Source organism: Scophthalmus maximus, chromosome 4 (assembly GCF_022379125.1).
Source record: "Scophthalmus maximus strain ysfricsl-2021 chromosome 4, ASM2237912v1, whole genome shotgun sequence".
Taxonomy (NCBI): domain Eukaryota; kingdom Metazoa; phylum Chordata; class Actinopteri; order Pleuronectiformes; family Scophthalmidae; genus Scophthalmus; species Scophthalmus maximus.
In genome coordinates, this window is record NC_061518.1 from 12847863 (window position 1) to 12863935 (window position 16073).

The 16073-nt window shown below is 41.1% G+C and overlaps 1 protein-coding gene across 1 annotated transcript in view; it reads right to left on the minus strand.

Annotated features, from left to right (window-relative positions):
- The window catches only part of zfhx3b (zinc finger homeobox 3b), a 320474-nt gene that overhangs the window by 178163 nt on the left and 126238 nt on the right, over window positions 1-16073 (minus strand). The window contains exon 6 of the mRNA XM_047331745.1: window positions 7302-7336. The gene's annotated coding sequence lies outside the window, so the exon portion shown is untranslated. The remainder of the gene's footprint in view (window positions 1-7301; window positions 7337-16073) is intronic.

Below are 16073 nucleotides of genomic sequence, written 5' to 3' on the forward strand. Positions count from 1 at the left end.
ATTTCAAACAAAGTTCATTGCCTTACAATTGGCAGGACCTTGACTGAGATGTCTAGCGACACAACTCTCTCATCTGACCTAATCTACCATCAGTCACCATTAGACACCGCACAAAAATTACACTGCTTGTTTGGATTTAGTCACTATTTGTATAATTTTGCTTTCATTTTGCATAACCCAAAGTGATGCACGCACGCACGCATGCACACACACACACACACACACACATACACGTAAGCGTTTTTAATCCAATACACTTTTTGTCCAAATCAGCATATATTTCCTCACCTCCACTAGCTGTTGGTGCTGTGTGAGCGCCGTGCTGACAAAAAAAATGGTGCGGACCGCACCACACCACAGTGTGTTTGTAAACATCACCCCTGACACGTTAAGGGACGTGCTAGCAAATGGGTTTTGGCCTCGTGGTTTATCGCGTCGGTCTCCCATCCCTGAGGCTGCGAACCACTGCCCCTCTAAATTGATTGCCAGGAAGTGCAGGGAATTAGAAGATCAGGCTTTCCCCAAAATTCCTAAATGCCCCTTTAAGTGGAAAATATCCAAATGCTGTTATATTATGTTACTTTTACAAACACATTTTAAGTGGTTCATCGAATAGACCAATGTGTAAAACAAACATATCAAGGTCTGAGTTTTTAAGAGGAAGCAGAGTTTAAAACATCAGAGGGAAACAGGAACATAGAAAGAGCGGAGCTGTCCTCCTTCACCGAAAGGATATGCCCACCCATTGCCGTCCATTGTGGAAAAACAAACAATTGTGTCTGTGCTGTTGGACCTTAGATATGTGTTTTGTACTGTCAGAGAGCAAGATTAGGCTGCGGCCTCTACGCCCCGGGGGCAGTGGCTCACTGTGGCAGGGGGGGTGCGCTGTCTTTGTATCGGTGCAGTGCATTGGACATGTCCGGTTGATGAGCTCCCACAGTTTGAAAGCATGCTTGTTTCACTTGAATCATCTCTGTATCTATGACGTATGTCGAGGGAAATTGTTAATCTTGCTGGTTTGTAGATTGATCTGGAGAGGGGGTTTCGGCGTATTAACATTGAATTCCTATTTCCACCAGCTGAGATAAACAGTGAAGAAAAATGAAGAGGAAAAAAGAAGCAGGGTGCATTTATTTATTTATATATAATAGTATATACTGTATATGTAAATAAATTATGTGAATGCAAACCATAATTTGTTATTTAGAGCAGCTAATTTGAATAAACCAAACTATAATTATCCAAAAAAGGAGACTCACACGACATACAATTCATTTCACCCTGCAGTTTCCTTATGGCTACACTCCAGACCTTTTGTAGTCCTGGACAAGCTGAGGCTCTAAGCTCCCGGGCATAACCACTGTTATCACAGAGATAGCTAACACTGTCGGGTGTTTTAAATTGTTTAATAATTGTGCCATAATTTTAGCAGAGTCGCTGTTTAAAAAAGGTCTGAAAGATTTTTCCGGGTCCAGATATAATTGCTGGCAGTTGCAAAGGTAAATTCTTTTTTAAATCTAAAGGTGTTTGTGATGGAAATATATCTCCACAGTCTTATTAGATATTATCACTTTCAGTTTTCTACATAACCTCTTTTAAAATCATTGTAATGTTGAAAATAACTAAATGTTTCAGAGAGAAGGAACATTTAAATTTCCAGCAACAACATCTCAAAATTTAAGTGTATATTGAAGCGTATGTCCTGAGTAACAAAGCCTCATTCATTACAATTTGCTTGTAAACAGAGGCCCTGCAGCAATAAATCACCACAACACATAAGAAAATAAATAAAAGTGGTTTCTTGTTCTATGACTCTCAATATTAGTACAGTTTATCTAGTAACATTCTGACATTACATTCAAGCCCAGGGAAGACTTCTATGAATCTCTTCCTTGTAGGTGCGGTGGATGGATTTCTTTAGCTGGTCTCCAAATGTATGCCACGACACTCCGAACAACATATGAACGGCAACAGAAAAGAAATACAAGCAGACTATATTCATAGTTGGCTCACAATGGACTATACTTGACTGTAATGGGGGCTTTGCCACCTCTGTTAGTCAGACAGCACAGTCACCATCACAACCAAATGTAAAGTCCAACTGCCCTCCAAAATCCCTCCCAATTATAAAAGGTCCTTGAGTTGCTGTTTTGCCCCCTCTCCAGCTCCTGTCTGATTACTGGGTGTGGGGCGAGCTGTGCAGGCAATCAGCCGCAAAGTGCAGGGGACCAGGAGGACTGGGGGGGAAAAAATCAAATCCAAAACACTGCAAAAAATAAACTACAGGGGGACTTCTGGACTGCAATTACAGGCCATCCAGCCAGGCCTCTGCTCCAGCACTCAAGAGCTGCCGTGATTTCCGACAGAAAAGGTTATTAGTTTTTATTGGAGGAAATAGATGCTGGGTGGCTTTAAATGGCACAGTAATGTAGGGAGGCTGTAGGGAGACCTCCTGACCCAGGTCTCCCAAGGGTCCCATTGCACCGCCAGAGGGACACACAGAAGCCATCACACGCGCCCCCCACCCCCAAACCCTCGTGCCCAACAGCACCTGCTTGAACTCTAAGACAGTGCCCCGGTCCTTGGCCTTGAACTCAACCTGGACACGTACCAATTCTTTTCTTTTTTTTTGACATCTCTGATTATACTATAATAATCATCACTGATGAGATTTCCACTTTTCTCACGTTCCGCGCTCTGTCCTCACTACACAGGAGAGAACATCTTAAGAACACTGTCCTCTCCTCTTAGGTTTGTACATATTTTAAATATTTTTCTGAAAATGTTGATGTTTTAAAGCTACGCTCATCTGCAGATTTCATGTGTTAACAAAAGCGCATAAATGACAAAAAAACGAACAAAATTAAAATGAATTGTTTTGAGACAACAGTTTTCTTGGTGAAAGAGAAATCTAAAAAGATTTCACCCTTGTAAAACCCTGGTGTTGACAGGGTTTTATTTCACAGCATCCCATGGCTATTCTCCCATACAAATTTTATCACTATATTCTCAAGCTGTATTTGTGCGTCTGTACACACATCCAGCGTGCCTACAGTATATGGCTCCGACATAGCAGCGGCACATGAGAAAACATCATCAGTGAGCGTGGCAGCTGCGTGTTTGCTCGGCTCGGTGTAATGACTGCCTGCAGATTTCCTGTCACAAGCACGTGAGTCCCTGGCTCCAGAAGGAGACGAGAAGTGTGCAACCATATTTGCCTTTGTGCTGGACTGCCAGTGTGTGTACTCTGCTGTGTGTGACGTTATTTCAGAATGTGTAAGCTATGATCTGCAGGCACCAGATGAAGTGCTCTCCACAGGCGCTGGTGTGTCAGTGTCCAGTGATCGGCGGCATTCAGACACGGACGCTTTTATCAGCCAGCGAAAATACACTAAAATGTTTTTAATGATTTTTTTTTTTTATTCCAAATGCGTGTGATGCAACTTCTCAGTCCCATAGGTGTGTAGAATGCAATTACTCTGATTATGAATGTGTGTGTCAAAATATGTTGCTGTGTGTCAAAATAGATAATATGTTGTGAGTGTGTATGTGTGCATGTGTGTTTGTCTTCATTGTGCCTGCTGCCCAGACTCTCCTCTCCTAATCTGTATTCAGGGCAGGTAGTCTCCAGCACAGACCCACAGCTCAGTAACTAATGGAGGGGCTGATGGGAGCCTGATGACGACCACAGGGCCATTTGTGCGCGCGCACACACACACACACACACACACACACACACACACACACACACACACACACACACACACACACACACACACACACACACACACACACACACACACACACACACACACACACACACACACACACACACACACACACACAACCAAACATTATGTTCATTTCCAACCACATCTGCACCCATCATGCAGCTAGGAGCCAGGTAAATTGATTACATTGACCATTTAATATTGGTAATTTTTTTTCTTTAGTGCGCGAGGGATGCGATTTAATAAATTTGATCATCTTTCTGAGTAAGTGAATAACAATTACAGCACAGGGCATCATCCTCTTCTGCCTCTGTTGATTATGCTGCTGCTGCTGCTGCTGCTGCTGCTTGGATTCCTGCCTTTAATTGCCTCGACTGCAAACTTTTCCAGCGAACCACTGCCCCTCTAAGTTGATTGCCAGGAAGTGCAGGGAATTAGAAAATGAATGTCAAACCGGGGTCAGCGCATTAGAGTGGCACACACATAAACCTGGACAATGTGCTTGCTCTGTTGACAATATTGCAACCATACCAGCGATTAGACTCTCACCCAGGCGCTGAAACACATTTAGTTTACACAGTTTTCCACATCAGATTAAATTCACTGCAATATTAAATCTCACTGTATAATATACAGTAGATAGCTATACGTGGTCACTTCTGTTTTACAACAATAACACTTGTGTAAAAGCTATCCTAACAACCACTAAACAAAGGAGTCGTATGTGAGGTCATTCAAGTCAAACATGTAGAGCTAAAGACTGTCGCAACATGTCTGTTCCATGTAACAGCAAGTCTGTTTCCATTTACTTTTCATCTCTATGCTACATGTGGGTCTTCCCTGGTCAACTTTTCTTTTCTCCTTTCCTTTCCTTCCCTTTCTTTCGCCTCCTCCTCCTGTGCTGAGCTCGGGCCAAAGAGCTGACAACCAGTGACCTAGGAGCCTCCAAGGCTCCCAGGGAGAAAGGTAATGGGCCCAGCCCCGGAACGCACTCTCACTCTCTGCACACATGGGGCTGCCGGCTGCTTTGATCCAGTAGCCCCTGCTCGGGTCTCCTGACGCCTGGTGAGGAAATTCATAGGAACAACTGGAAGAGGCCTGTGTTTATTCAGCTCCTTTAATGAGGAGGGAGGCGGATTATCGGGGGCCTAGATCTCCCCGAAAAAACACATGGAAAGAAAACTGCTGCTCCTTCCAGATGTTGCTCTATCACCGGTCACTCCAAAAGAATCCAAATGTGGGAGAGAGAGGGAGAGAGGGAGAGGAAGAGCGCGAGAGAAGGTTTCAGTATTCAAGAGGGAGAACTAGTGGTCGGCAGGAGAATTTCCCTGTGTTTTCTCTGTTCTTCTGTCTGGCCAGATGTGGGAGCTGGCCAGCCCTCTTTGGGAGAGCCCAGAGGAGAGCAGCCGCCCAGATGCAGTGGGGAAAGCTGGGGGCTCTGACAGGGAGCATGCAGACAGATATTTTTTTTTTTTTGTTGGAGTGTGTGTGTGTGTGTGTGCGGGGGGGGGGGGGGCTTTACTGAAGCTTTACTTCAAGCAATTTGTGCCCTCTTAAAAAGAAGACAATGTTATTTCCTGAGCCTGTCATACAACCTCTAATATGTTAAGTATTCTTTTTCAAATTTTCTTACATATAGCCTCAACGTAATCCTGATTAACCTGTCATAGCAAGTGGACAGATGTATGAAGCCTGTGTTACAGTAGTCAAAAGAAGCCTGATCCGCTCACACTGTAGCACATGACTACAGGTGGTGGAGAGACAAAGGGAGCCCCAGTAATGATGACGCCCCTCTACCTGCAGACACAAAGCAGACTCGGGGCGTGTGTGTGTCAGGATCTTGACCCTTTTGCCATACGGCTGACCAGATCAATACGTCTCTCTATTGTCAAACCATTTAGGAGAGGATTACGGGTCAGGCACTGGTCACAGATCCTCACACGCTGAGGGCAAAGGTCAGTCTGTGCTACACATTTACATGTGATTTCCGCGCGTCAAATATTGTTAAAAGTATCACCACAGAAAGCTTTGTAGTGCAGTCCGGTCTGGTCCAGGTCTATTCTGACCCTCATGCTCTCTTTGGGTTCCACTCTAAAAATCATTCTCTGCCCCCAGTACACACAATACGACCATCCTCATCTTTGGCATCTGAACTGCCCCCCCCCCCCCCAGGTTCAAGGTCAGGGTAGTGACAGGCTGAAGAGAGGTGTCCAATGCATGTGTTTGTGTGTGAGAAGGCTCGAGATGGGTTACATTCTCTGACGAACAGTAATCATACGTGAGAAATGACTCATTATCCAGATTCATGTGCGCCTAAGCACCACCGAGCCTTTGTGAGAAATCAAACAGATTCTCATGTACATGAAATAACGTAATTGCTCTTCACAGCTGCAAAATTGCACCCGAGTAGATTATTGAATTTAAACAAAGTAAAGCATAATTTCACTGTGGCTGATTAGTATTTCGTGCTGAATATAAAAAAAAATGCAAGAACAGCTTGAATTGTCTGTTATATTGTGTTTATACAATTGTTTGTCTTAGAACCATCAAGGTACAGTCTATGCCCCAATGTAAAATGCTGGATATCAGTGAGATATAAGAAATTGATCAATCATCATCATCAACCCAAAGATTCTGAGGCCAAGCTCCTTGCTTACTTTGATTTTTTTGTACCTGATTATTATTATTTTAGAAGTGACTTAGATGTTAACTACTTTACAAATTAAAATAATAAAACTTTTTATTTGTTACAAATGCTGTAAAAACAGCATCACATAATAAAGCTTAATAAAAAGCAATGAGTTAGCATTGAGTTGGCTTTTGGACTGCTACAGGTGGAAACCTTTCAACATTTGTAATGTCATGCTTCTGCTGTGTTGAGAAAGTATTAATGAATGTGTTAATAAATAGCTATTGTTATGTTTGGAATGTTTTTTTACTTTATTATTATACTTTGTCAATAGCAAACATTTGATTGTGTGATTGTCTTTTTTCACCTGAGCCACCTCAGACAAGTATTAGTGAATATTTATTTGTTTGTTAATTTATTTATTTTAAGTAGGGCTTGTTCATTTTCTGTCCATTAAAAAAAGGAAAAGAAAATGAATTTCCTCTTTTTTATGACTCACTTACTACTCACATTTTGACAAAATAATTTACATGAGAAAATATTCTTACACAGTGATATGTGATAATTAGTTAGAAGCATTAATGTAAAAATGAAATTGGACATAATGTGTTTCAGGCTGTAATTTGTTCAGAGTCCAGACAAGGATTATTCCAAAAATGTTACCAGAAAGAATCTTGACTATATATATATATTTATATTTTTTACAACAATACTGAAGAATGGGGTGCATGGATGTAATCGATCTACCAGCATAGACTCTCTGCACACCCTTTCTTATTATTTAAAGCCCTTCAGCAGATACTTTTGTCCAGTCAAGATCACAAGAGTTTTATTGGAGATTAAATCTGTAAAACTTTCCTCAAAGCAAGTCTTTTCTTCTAACGTCTCATACATGCGGTGAAACTACAATGAGAAAAAAAAAGTTCCAAGGAAACACTTACCAACTGTGAAGAAGAGGAAAGCTTCCTTCACAATCCTGCAAAACAGAAGAGAAATGCATCATTGTCCGAAACCTTCAATTTGTCAAAATGTGTCTCTAAGAAAATAAAAGTAAACCACAGGCCTCACTGTTCATGTAAGTTATTACAATCACTATTCATAACCTTTTGTAACATCCTTCTGACTGACCAATAATATCTGCCCCAAGGCTGCACTAAGATTGCATCAACCTCTTATGTATGAATGGATAAAACCTGAATAAACTGGTAAACCATGGACAGTCATTATCATTATAGTGTATGGTTATTTTTCCACTCATTTCTGTCTCCAGGCTTTGTGCTGTGTGTTATGAAGTTATATTACAACCTGGGGGTAAGAGAAGGACACTGCACAGACGTCCTTTGCAGAAAACAATTACAAGCCAACGAAACATTTTGCTTTCTCAAAAAAGAAAGATTTATGTGTGTAAATCTAACTTTTCTACTCTCACATACATTCATGGCATTCTCATGTCGATCAAAGAAGAAAGGAGTTTCCAGACAATGCTCTCCACTCAATCCAATATCTTGAGCCTCCTTCTCTGACTATAAGTCAATGTTTCTCTAAAAACTCGGAGCAAATAAAATAATCTCTGACCCTTCTCGCCAGGCTAATATAGTGTAGTGTACACTGTCCACTGTTAGACACTACCGAACAATGGCCCACTCAAACACAAACTGTTTCAAAAACAGCATTTGTAACATGTGTGATGTGTGAGGATGATGCATATCCTCAAGACTCAAACTGCCAATACTCAGCAGACGACACACACAATCACACCGAGCTAATCACCATGCAGTGTCAAAAGCAAACCCCACTTATTCACGGCTGTGGTCAAAAGAAAATTCAAGCTTGAAGTCAGAAAGACAATTTTTAAGAGGGCAAGTATCAACCTGGGAATCAATCAAGACCTTGAAAATAATTTCCTTTCTCTTTCCATTTATCAGGAAATAATTACTGGCGGCACTGTAGATTCCCCAATGAACAACACTCAAATGTTTCATTTTGGTGCATAGGACATAAGTTTAGATGGCATAATTGCTCGCTTCACACTGGCAGAATGAAAGTTGTTGTCTACAGCTACTATAAATCGAAGACAGACAGAAAAATGTATTCGATAGAATTAAATAAACCTACACACAACATACTGGTTGTACTTGGTTTACTGTAACAGAAACAGAAGTAGTATTCCTTGCAGTGCTGACATTCAAACTTCATTTCAAATTATATTAATACAATCAATGCCGAGCTAAAACCAACACTTCCCTGTTTCTCTGTAGTGTGATAATGCCATAGCCTCAATCAGCCTTTAACCCCTGCCCTCAGACAAGGTAAATGCCTCCATTGCACTGACTCCAGGTCAGTAAGTAAGCTTGTATTTTCGGATGGCTGCTGCCGATTGTCTATGCACTTTAATAAGCGGGCCGCAGGTCAGGCAGATTTATAGGCCCATGGTGGGTGTAGGGACCGGTCTCCCTTGGCCTCCAGCTTCCCCCTGCACCATTACGCCAGAGTGAGATATAGTGGGATATTGATCCCAATGCCACTTCATTTCGCAATAACTATTACACAATATTCTCCGGGGCTGCGCGTGGCCCCTGATTTATGCCGCCTTGCTATTTACATTAGCAGTAAGTGTTTTTCTATACCAACTGAGGAGGGTCTTACAGCCGCAAAAATGGACAAGTGAACATTTGCATTCCATACCTGTCTTTTCGCTGCCTTTGATGTCTTTTCACAGTAGCAGGGGTGCTTAACACACTGCAGACTACCATGTATGAGTAATGGAAAATACAGGCATAAACATATTGAAAAATACATCCCAGCCCTCATTGCAGCTGTGTGAGTGACCTTGAGGCAATGTTATGCTCTGTGTTATATCTTATTAAAGATAGCTGCTTGATCACATCCGCTCTTTAGGATGCTATTATATTCAGGGAGATGATTTTCAAGTATTTCATATTATTTCTTTAACACTCTTCCCCGGTTGGATAAGTGTTGAGTCCGTGTACAGAGGGCAATCTACAATAGAGATGACTGCTGCATCTGTGTCGAGAAGCATAATCATCACTTGTCTTAAATGTTGGTGCATGTTTGCATTAAGATATTTAGATATTTACTAAACTGGACTTACAGACCAGCCACTATCATAATGTATAGCTATACGACTAACATAACGGCTAAAATTTAGACTGTAACACTGTTAAATGTGTTTTCCCCCAAATTTATTTTTTGCCAATTTTAGTTGCCAATTTTAAAATTATATAATATGAAATAAATTGTTGCCATGATCAGGATAATAGGGATCAACAGCCGGTGCCTCCTGTGCCTGCAGCGTCATCAGCTGCATACTTCAGCACTGGGTCGTTGCCAAAGTGGCTTCCCTTGCCGTGCCAGGCTGGTGCTGAGTGTTTGTTTACACACAGAGCAAGGCTGTGTCAGTGGCAGTGGGAGACGTGAACGGGGAGGCAGGGTGGGAGACAGACCCAGTATATTGCTGACATTCCCACATGCAGCCCCCACAGGTGGCACCGCGCCGCAGATGCTTCCACTGCTCCACTGTGCCATGACAGAAAACAAAGGGACTAATGATCCCTAATTGCTCTGGTGCCATTTAAAATCAGATGAGTGTCGCCTAAGCTGCAGTATGTAAATCAAGCCCCCCTCCTCGCCGCTCTTCCCGGTCAACCCCCTAAGCTCTCTCCCCTGGCACAATCAAGTCTTTTTCCTCATAAGGGGGGCGGGCAGCTTAGTAGGCCTGCTGCCAAGTGAGGGGAGCTGGCAAGCGTGGTAATGTGGAGACACTTGTTGCTACAATGCCTGCCTGTTACACCAGCACATGGTAGAACTGGGGTGGCTGAGGGGCGTGTGTGAGGAGCAGATGGGCACACTATGGCCTCCACGTGCTCCCATATTAAACATGCCAGTAGAAAAGAGGCTTCAGCCGTCAGCTTTCAAAGCAGGCAGACGCCGCGCACATGTCCCATTCATTAATAGGTCCATTCATATGCAACACAAAGTTTGATTGAACACAAATGCCCCATTAGGGATGAGGAGATTGGTTGGTGAATGGAAGTCAGTGTGCATGCGTCGTCAAGTGCAGTCGCCTGTGCTTGTTTGCATGCGTGTTTGCATATCATTGAAAGGGACACAGTTTGCTTTGTGTAATCTTCAAGGTTATACGGGAACCAAGCATTTGGGATAATTAATCACTATATGATTTGTAATAATAAAACATGATACTTCATCAAAAATTCATGGAACTATTTTTGACAGACACCAATAAAAGTCTTAATAAAACACAAATTTGTGTTGTCAGTCTAAAATGAAACAATTAATATTAAAACAGAATTTGACCACAGCAGACGCCGTTTGCAGGACTAAGCCTCAGAGCAGGCAGGTGTCTCAAGCCCGTGACCCACTGAGAGGTGAGCGATGTCCCCCTGTGCCCCTATGTGTCCCACTGCTCTCAACACACCCCATTAACATCAAGCCGTAATGCATTTCCTATACCTGCACGCTTTTCTGATATATGGAGTCTCCGGTGATTTAAAGACAGCAACAAACCTGTCCCATTTTCAGAGTGACATTATTGATAGACTGTCACTTCAGATTGTAGGTAACTGCTAATGGTTATTTTATGGTGCACATGTCAAATCTGATGTGTACATTTTTTTCCATCCTCTTTTTTCGTTTATTTGAGTCTAATGATCGACTCCAGATTATTGCCGGAATCTTTTTTTTACTTTGAACAATATGTTATTTACTGTATAACTTTACCTTTTAATGATGTACTTGTTTGGATTGTTCAAGTTAATGGAAGCATATCATTCACTCCATTCTGCAAGGAAGAAAAGACTGATCCCTCTTGCAAAAATGAAAATGTATCACAGCTAAATCAGGGCAGAGCATGTAAGTTGTTTCTGTGTCCATCCTGCCATTTTGAAAAGCCATAGCTAACAGACCAGTGCCTCTTCTTCACCCCTCCACTCTTTATCCACTCATGTTTTCTCCCCATGAACCCGTATTCCCTCTTGTCATGGATTAGACTCCATACTTGCATGAACAAAGACTCCGTCAGCATGTGTTTGTGTGTCGGTCCATGTGCTGCGTGAAGAGGGGACATATCTCCACTTATGTCTGCATCTTAGGGGACCCCAATTAGTTAGGCATTCATCAGAACACCTGCCCAGAGAGCACGCGGTGCCAGCGGCTCACTTTGTGTCCCAATGGTTTGCTGGTGCCAGACTTCTTGTTTCACCACTTGAGTCATCAGTGTCATTTGAAATCAATTTAACGTTTGTGCCAGAGACTGATTTGAGTATGCAAATGCTGCATAGGGAGAAAAGGAGGTGCGAAAAAGGCCAAAGAAATAGGACCTGAATACTGTTCATTACTCTGGCATTAAAGAGCAGTAAGCTGTACCAGTAGCAGGGTGCAAAGAAAAGACAAAAACAAACGGAATTTTGCCCTACACTATAAAAAACCCCATTGTTTTGCTTCTTGCTGAAGGACAAGACATGCAAAGGGAACAATGTTTGAGAAAAAAAGAGTAAAACGCCATGACAGGACAAGGAAGATTAGGTCAGAGAGAGGCCAGGAAAGAAAGGGAGTACAAGAAAGAGGTAGCAGAGGAAACAAATGAATAAATTCATGGGGCACAAAATGAAAAGAAAGATGGAGGGGAGTGGAGTAAAAGGAAGGGGGTTGGAGTCATCAGGGGAAGATTTTTATTGTCCGGACACAGGAGATGCACACAAAAGCACCGTGAAGATTCAATTAAGTATCATATGCAGTGACCTTATTGCCATGGTTACGGAACAGTGGAAATATTAATCAAGCCTGCACTTGCAACAGGGAGAAAGATGGTGGAAAGAGAGAAGGGAGGCAGCAATGAGAGAGACGGAGGGTAAGAGGATAATGGCACAGTCTACATACAGTATGTGTGCACGTTGGATTTGATGCAAGTTTTAATGAGTTCCGTTGCAAAGGTCCATTACTGTCTGCATGTCATTTATGACGATGGATTTTCAAATCTTTTTGTCAAAATATATATTTTTTCAAATGAAAAAGAAAATGCTACCATGCTACCATTAAAACTCATCTGGCTCACATTTGCACAAAGAGCAGTCACAAATGTGGAATGAGCTCAGCTCAGAACTCAATTCATACGGGGTGAACTCACTTTGCAGCTGAAAAAAGATTTGTTTTTGCTTCGTCTCTGCATATCAGGTTGAATTCCATGAGCCCAAATGTCTACCAATGCCATTCTTAGTGAAGAAAAAAATAATCTAGAATCCATCATACAAGTGAATTCATTAATAGCAAAAGTTGCAAAGCTGCAAGATGAAAAATGAAATGTTTTCATCCATCATTTTTTTTCTGTGTAAGGGTAGACTTACACATTGTTCTAAATAAATCCTCTAAAAAAGTACTTGCATATTGTGACAGACTCAGACAGAAAAATTATGACGATCATTTTCAATCATATTCTATTATGATGTTCCTCTCAGTCACATTTCCTTGCACACTGCAGAAGGGGAAAGTTGAAGATTGTTCTGTTTGATGAAGAGGTAGAGTGTTTGCTCGCTGTCTGCAGGGACTGTCTTGAAAACAATCTATCTGAAACTCCCCTGCTGAGCAAAATGTTAAATAAACAAAGGCGGGGATAAACAAAATCCCTCCATTCCAATGTCACTGAGAAGAAAGCTAACATTTTAATGCTGCGATTGTAAAAAAAAAAAAAAAAAAAAGAGGTTGCAGCCATAATATCATCATCATTTAAATTGTGGACACACTGTTAATTTTCTTTTCTCTAAATTGTTAATTATGAATATGGTGGCTATATACAAAATAATTAAAACATTTAAACTCCCTAATGCATCCCTAATGTGCCTTTTCTTCAGGAAAAAACGATAAAAAATATTCTCCTGATATTGATAGTCAAACTATTTTTTTTCCCTTTTTTGTAATAGTTCAGTTTTTGGATCTTATAAATTGAATATATTTATCAAAATTAAAATGAAATGGAAGTTGTACCATATTTTACACACATTGTAAAGCCTAAGGATATTTCTTGTTAACAATTCTGTCTCGTGTTGAAGTTAAATTACTCTAAATCTTCTTGGCTATATAAACTGTGAAGCACCCCAGGGTTGGGTCTCTAGCCCATTGATTTCCAATGGGGCATATACAATTCTCTGAGAAAACATCTGTATTCACCGCTATGCAGATGACACTCTACTTTATCTCTCCTGGAACTCTGAGTCGTTTTGAAAAACTAAGAATGGATGAACATAAAAATGAACAAACTATAGGGTTTCTTGCTGAGTATATAATTCAAAATGTTTGATTGAATTGGGACACAGTAATGGATGCTTTTATGATATGGTGGCTTGACTTGAATCCATGGCACATTTATAGTATTTACACTTATTTAGACTACAGTGAACACAAAAAGCTAAAGCCAAGAAATACAAAACAGATAAGCTATTACTTCTGCCCTGGTGGTTCCAACATCCAGATCCCTAGGTTGACTTTGATTTCTCTATAATGGCTCCTTTCTTGCCTGAGGAAATTAAGAAAGCCACCATAGCATCAGCTTTCAAGTCCTGATTAAAAACTTGTGCCAGCCTTTCTTTTACATGAACCGTTTGAGATTATACAGTCTACTATTTGACAATTTATTTAGATAAACTAAATAATCCTCTAACTGATTTTGTGTTGTATACTCATTCATTTATTGAATAATAATGCATGCTCTAAGCTACATAAGTAACAGTGACATGAAATGTAGTGCATAAACAAAACTCAGTGGTTCCAAATCTAAAAACATTTGGAAAAGTATGCGAGTCAAAAGAAAGACTGTTAAACCTTGAAACAGGGTCTTTTTACTCTACTAGCTGCTGTATGAAATGTTATTTTACATTAAAGCATGAAAATGCCCAGGAAGAATTTAATTGAATATTGAGCTGCAACACAGGATTTTGATGAGAGTTGAAGTTTATATTTTCGAAAGTTGGCACGAGTTAGTTCTTTTGTGAGTGATTTCCAGAGTGACGGGCAGTGGTCATGCAGGAAATCAGCCAATAAAGTTATAACTGAATGACTTGAGTTCAACATTGGTTCCATCCCCTGCCTACTCTAATCCGGAGCTCCAGTGTCTGAAATTCCCCTGCCCATCCCTGTGGCTGAGCCTGGAAGGACCAACGGGTGAGACACAGGCTGAGGTGTAACAGGAGAGAGCCTGAGCGGAGTGGTTGTGAACGTGCCTGATGTGACCATGACCACTTCTAGAAACAATTTAATTCCAGAGCTTCAGCCATCTCCAGCTGATCTACTCCTCCAAGGTCATTAACTGTGCCAAAGAAGGTCACATGATTAATGAGTGACAGACCCTCTGGTGCAATAACGTGTATGAACGTCGCCCATTAATTAGACAGGGGGGCCGGAGAGGATGAATGGCCAGGGACAGCTTGGCCCCCTCACAACCCCGTCCTTCCCAGACCCCATTTTTCATTTTCACATGCACAAACAGACACATGGAGCGACTCATAATATTTTGAAAATACAATGCGTTTTCTTAAAAAAAAAGACATAAATTTAAAAAAACCTATATTTTAAACATGACTAATAAGATCATACCATATAAACCACACAATTGCCCTGATTTAAAAAGTAAGAGGTCTTCTGAGTCTAAATGATCGTGTTCCAGCGCAACTAAATGGGTCCAACTGCTGCTTAGAAGTGCTGTAAGCATTGGCCTCAGGTTGATCTGGGTATAAAGCATCAGAGCGTTGTCTTTGTGCAGTCCTCCTCCAGGACTATGATAAGCACGGTGCATTACTGAGGGCAATCTCCAAGAGGAAATGAAACATTCTGCTGCCACAGACTGGCTTTATTAGAAGACAACAAGTCCAGCCTCTCAGGATATACAGATCAACAGATTTAATTGATGCTGACCGACTGTCAATGCACTCCTATAGCCGGGAGAAACAAGAGTGTTTAACACTGCTCCACTGTAAACAATATTCATTTCTCAGTCTAATCAACTTAATGCTATTCCAATACGTCCATTTCTTAGAGTGGCCTTGTTGATTTGAAACCTCATAGCCCTCCGTTTAATTTTCACCATTGCCAACAAATGTAATGGTTGCTAAGTATATTGGGCAATAATATCAGAATGCTCTACATCCAGTGTATGCATTTCAATTTTACCTAGAGGTCATAGCATTATGAATACACCCCCGTGGGGTCATTAATCATAAACACATACACCGTATGTAATAACAACCAGTATGGAGAAATAGACTTCAGGGAAGGTTTCAGACGATGACTTGTTTACGACCAGGTGATACAAGAGATATATATGTGAACAAACCTCACCGTTACACCAACTGCACCTGGGTCAGCGCTCGCACAGTCAGAGAGTCAGGACGCGTATATAGAAGAAGACATTTCCAGTTTTCCTTGTCCCAGAAACATAATAAGTAGTGACAGGGCGAGCACAACCAAGAAGACTAAATCTTTTGGACGCAAATGCTGAGATATCTGTTTGTGTAATGATGTTTTATCATTAGATGAATTCTAGGTCATAGGATATTTATCTGTAGTTATGGAATAATAATGTATTAGGCATACTGGCAATACAAATAATTTAAAAACAGTACTGCTGACATTTCTACACTACTTTTTTTTATAAATGAACAACAAAAATATAGGGAAAAAAAACTCAC